We start from the raw sequence: 6,000 nt of genomic DNA on the forward strand, positions 1-6,000 counted from the left end.
GTTCTCTTTATACCATAGGAAATGTATTGACTCACCGAAAACGGAAGGAAAGCAAAACTTTTATATATTAATAAATGCAACTGTATAATCCAAAAAACATTGTTTTTCACATTTGCTATGAGATTGAGATCAGAGGAATAATTTTCAGAGTAGACATTGTATAGATGCTGAGAAATTAAATCTTCCTTGATACTAAAAAGCTCTTACAATCCCAATTCAAAAGACATTGCAATAACAAAACATTGGCACTTAAGCCATTTTTTTTTAAGATTTTATTTATTCGTTTGACAGAGCACAAGCAGGAGGAGCAGCAGAGGGAGAGGGAGAAGCATACCACCCGCTAATCAGGGAGCCCAATGTAGGGCTCAGTCCCCAGGACCCTGAAATCATGACCTGAGCCAAAGGCAGCCGCTTAACCAGCTGAGTCACCCAGGCACCCCAAACCATTTTTAAAAAATAGTTTTATAAAAAATTAAAAAAAAAAAGTTTTATACTGGATCATAGTTTGCAACAGAATGGTAACCTGTTTTGATGTCTCATTTCAAGGGAATTTTTCATGTTTGTCAGATGTTGCAATTTCTTATTAAGATTAAAAATAAGAACATAATAGAAAAGTCTCTCTTTAAAGAAAAACAATTTATCCAGTTGAAAGCTTTTGGCTTGAGTAAGGCCTTTTGACCAAATTGGTAATAGCACTGTAGGGACAATTTGTTCTGAAACAGCACTTAACGTTTATCTGCATTGTTATAGAATTGTTCATTCCTTCCTAATTAAAAAAAAAAAAGTACTTGGTGTTTAGTGACCACCTGTGTCTTTTGCAAATTAGCAATTAATATTTGATCTGAGTATATCTGATATCGCCATGTTTTTTCTGTCAGTGCCAAAGGTAATTGGACCTGTAAGATCCCTGAGAACTATGTTCTTTTATCTATTTTCTGAAATTCTGTTGAACAGCTTGCTCAAAGGCAAAGGTTTACGGTTTTTATTTAAGAACATTATTACTATTTGATAAAGAACCAAATTTGATTTTATTGATTTCAATACTCTTATATTAATAGCTACCTACTTTTTCAGGAAAAGCATCACATTTATTTAGTAAGTTGTAATTAGTAAAATAATTAAATGTAATTTACGTGATACCCATTAGTACAACATTTAAGTAAGTATTAATCAAGGTGATCTTGAATTTTTACTTCCCAGAACTCCTGATAGGGCATCTAAACTCTTGCAGTGACGTATTCTACCCTTTACTGAACCACATTCCTCTCCATCTTCCCATCTTAACTCATCTTATTCCTCTTCTGTCTCCCTGTATCCTCATTATTTTATCTTTAATATTTTCTGAGGTACCATCTACCATGGGTATATCCATCCAAGAAAGGTGTCTACTCAGGGCCTCTGCCCCTCTCCAGGTCCACCAACTCTCTTTCCATCAACTTCCCCTTTATTCCTTTCTCTAGAATGACTATGGATGACACCAAGGACCATTCCACCACCTTGGCCAAAGATGAACATTTTCCACCATTATATAGTGTATATGATATGTTAGTCCTAGACAAAATGACAAAGCAGGGAAAGTTCGTCTTGGTGCCTCCTTCCTCCTCTTTCTTTCTATACTTTCCATTTCAAGTTCCTTGGTCCCAGAGTATTTAGAATCTCCACCCCAACCCCATCAATATCAGCACCAGTCTTTGCAGTACTTCCCTTATTCCAGAAATTTTCTAGTTAAGCACTACCACCGTCAATAGACATCTAGTGCATCAGTTTATCAAGGACTCGCGGGCACCTGGCATGCTATCTAATCAATAAAATTGATTATTTTAATGCTACATTCCAAGGATCCTAATAGGTTTTTAGAGGTACACTTCAGAATGCCACCTAGGGTACAGAGGAGACCAGATAGGTGGGACTTCAACTAGAAAGTTTCTGCTTTACATATTGACCATCAATTTGTCTCCCTGGTAACTTTCCTTTTCCTACAGACAATGCTCCTTTCTTTTGGAGAAACTATTCCTGCCTGCTCTCTAAACAGGTGACTTCAGTGGCAGCTGCTGCTCAGTCCCCCAACTTCTTGGCTGCAGAGTGCACATGTGACTCAAGCCAAAGCAAGCAGAGCTCTTTCCCAGGATGTGTTCAGGTGGAACTAAGGAAAGAAGGGCTATCCCACTACAGTGATAGTCTGAGGAAAGAAGGAAGTCTTGATGATGGCAAGTGGCCGCATATGCTTTGTGAAGAATGAAGCCACTACACAGAGATGAAAGTAGAGAGAGCAAGTCCTAGTGGTGCGCCAGTCTGGGGTGCCAGTCACCCATGGGGTCCTGCTGCACCTTGTCACATAGTGTGGTTAAATTAACTGGTAAATTCCCTTCTAATTCTAGACTGACTTGAGTCAGACCTCACAACCGAAACATCCTAACTAATATACATTGTATTTCTGCGTGGAAGTTCTTTCAAAGAAGGCTAACTACTCCTAAATAAGTTTGAAAGGCACTGAACTAAGCTATAATAAGACATTATTATTGGTTGAATCATGGTCTACGAAACGTTGAAGGTCACCTTGTTCTAATTCCCCCTTTTCCACATGAGGAACCTAAGGCACAGCGACTGGCTAAACATCACACAGGCAGTCAGTGGCAAAGTCAGTGTCAGAAACTGATCTATAGGTACCTTGCTCAGTTGTTCTCTTCATTACACTATCCTGTCACCTGCTTAATTCCTCCCAATGGTATTTTTAAGAGGTAAATACTAAGAGAAACAACCTTGATCGATAAGAATAAATCACAACAGTGGCAATGTCACTTACTGACTGCTGAGTGGGAAGCTATTTGGCGGCATGAAGGCCATAATAGAGGTCTTTTCCTCTTTAAGCCTTTCAGATCTTTTTCATATTGAGCCGGAACACACTCTTTTTGTCTAAGATGGTCAGATCTACAGGTTTTAACTACCATCTGTATGCTTATAATTGCCAATCTACACTTTCCAATCCTGAGTTCTCTCCACACGTTCAGACCTGCATGGTCAGTTTCCTCCTGGGTATCTCCACCTGAACAGTCTGTATGTATCTCAACATCACTGTGCTTAATACTGAGCTCATCGTCTTTCCTCCTAACCTCTATTCCTGGCCTGTGTGACCCTCTCTCATTAAAAATGGTACCATCATGGGGCACCTGGGTGGTTCAGTTGGTTAAACGACTCTTGATTTCTGCTCAGGTCATGATCTCAGGTTTGTGGGATCAAGCCCCACGTGGGGCTCAGCTCTCCGTACACAGTCTGCTTGGTGTTCTCTCTCTCCCTCTCCCTCTGCCCCTCCCGCTGTTTGCACACACTCTGTCTTTCTCTCTCTAGTTAAAGTCTTTTGAAAAAAAATGCTACTACTATGATAATGGTCATGTAATCATAGGAATAGTTCCCCAATGCAGAATCCTAGGAATCATCCTTAAATTTTCTCTCCCATCATTACCACACTCTACCAATTTAACCTGCTAAATACCTTCATTAATCTAGTCCCTCCATCCCCGTGAACTGCTAATGTCTTAAGTCAGCCTGTCTCTTCTTGCCTGATTTTTTGCATTTTGTCTATTAAGACATCCCTACTAAGTATAATCCCAACATCCTTCTAATACATATTCTATTCATTTTACTCTGCTCTTTAAAATCCTTCAGTGACTTTCCATAATTTATAAACAGAAAGCCAATTTCACAAGTATATATGGCCCTTAATGATCTGCCTCTCCCTTACCACCACCACCACCTGAAGCCATTAACTATCGGCCTCTCTCTCTCACCCCTACTTTTAGTGAACCACTTAGGGGCGCCTGGGTGGCTCAGTGGGTTAAGCCTCTGCCTTCAGCTCAGGTCATGATCTCAGGGTCCTGGGATTCAGCCCCACATTGGGCTCAGCAGGGAGCCTGCTTCCCCTTCTCTGCCTGCCTCTCTGCCTACTTGTGATCTCTCTCTCTCAAATAATTAAATCTTTTAAAAAATGAACCACTTATTTCCAAAACAGGACATACTCTATAGATATTTTTGCACAAGCTACTTACTCAGCATGGTATGCTCTTTCCCATTTTGTCCTCCTCTTGAAATCATCTTTCAAGCTTTAGCTCAAGCATCTCTTCCTTTGTGGAGCCATCTGTAGAAGCCCTACTGTGTATTTCCATAGCACACTGTGCCCACTTTTATTACAATGTATGTGGTTAAATTAACTAGCAAATTCTCTTGTACATCTAAGTTCGTTTGAAGTAGACCTCTACAACCAAAACATCTGGACTAACACATTGTTTCTGCATGAGGGTTCTTTCAAAGAAGGCTAACTGCTGCTAAAGAAGTTTGGAAATCGCTGAACGATAAGGCATTACTCTTGGTTGAATCATAGTCTTTAAAAAGAGACATCCCATTTGTGGAGACCAACTATAAACGATTCCCGTCTGTGTGAATGCCTTCTGTCAGAGCCCGGCCCGCACTCACTTTTTGGCCAGATGTCTATGTGCAAAATGCAAACTGAGCAACCGTGTCGTGGTCTACTGTAATTCTCTACGGAAGTCTGCATCTGTCTTTCTCATCGTGGATTTTAAGCCCTGTTTTTATTCCTAGCACATCACAGAGTGATACATAATGCTCAAGAAACATCTGTGTAATTAATTAATTACTGGTAGCACTTCTTCAACCAAACCATTTGGTCTCCATTTACTAGCAATTAGCTGCTATACAAGAAATCAGAAATAACAGTAACTTAAAATAAATTTTATTTTTCTCTCATATAAAAGAAGTTTGGAGGTAGTCAATTCAGGGCTGAAGTGGCACATCCGTGTTCAGCAGGGATTAGTCTCCTCCCTGCTATCCTTAGAACAGGGCTCCGTGTCCTGCCTCAGCATCCAGTAGATCTGTCAGGGCCACCTCACATGGCCATGCGCTTTATTTACTGCCGAGGCGCCTGACCGGGAAGTGAGGGGATCCATATACTGCAAGGTATGCCGCTGCTGAGAAGAGGAACTTCTTTCTAATTCATCTGCAAGGACCGGTGTTTCTTTCTATTCTGATTAAAGGTACCAAAGAGGTTATCTGAGATACGGCCTTTGGGATTCCAGCCATCCCATCCATTGTCCTAGAAGGGCAAAAATTACCCCCATCTCTAGGCACTTTTCCTGGAAGTCTCACTGAAGAAATATTTCCTTGGATTTCATCGGCCCAAACTTAATGACAGGACACAACTAGCTAAAAGGGAAGCTGGGAAAGAGTGTTCCAGTTAAAAGTATTGCCACCACGAACAAATATACTGGGAAGCTTCAGGATGGGTGTAGCATACATTAAATCCATCAGTTCAACATTGTGTGGCTGAGGAGTCCAAAGAAATACAATTATGGCATTTTACTGAGTTTCACAACTAAAAGTTTAATAAAGCAAACTTAAACTTATGTTTATCTAAACTAAAGCAAGACACTTTCAATAAAATTTTCATGGTCTGTTTTTTAAACCCAATAATCATTCTCTTTCTAAAAGGTCAGTAGAGCTTATTTTTGGTACACTGAAGACTCTATATATAAATTCTGAGTTATCAAGTAGAAGGACTCTCTTATCCTTTATACATTTAAAAAAAAAAATGCCCCCTTAAGAAGAAGGTGATACTCCTCACCCTATTACCATTAAAGTTTTAGGGCTGTGTGTTTTGTATTCATACCTATATTTCTGGGCCAGTGGTAATTAGTAAAGGCTCCCCACTGTCTTTTGCTCAAGGACCTTTAGAACGTTGATTCAGAGACTTTTCCAAACTTAGCACATTTTACCTTCACGTACCCTAAATTGCATCCAGACGTGTTCCCTGCATATGCCCTGACTCCCACTCTGCACCTTTGACACTGTTCTTGGTTTCCACTTCTCAGCCTATCTCCACATAATCAAAACAAGCACATTTTTCAAGCACCCGTTCCAATGCTCCTTTTTTTGTAAAGCTTTACTCGATGTACCCCCCCCCCAACCAGATATCTCTTCCTTCCCATCTGA

The sequence above is a fragment of the Martes martes genome (assembly GCF_963455335.1).
Source record: "Martes martes genome assembly, chromosome: 2".
Classification (NCBI taxonomy): Eukaryota; Metazoa; Chordata; class Mammalia; order Carnivora; family Mustelidae; genus Martes; species Martes martes.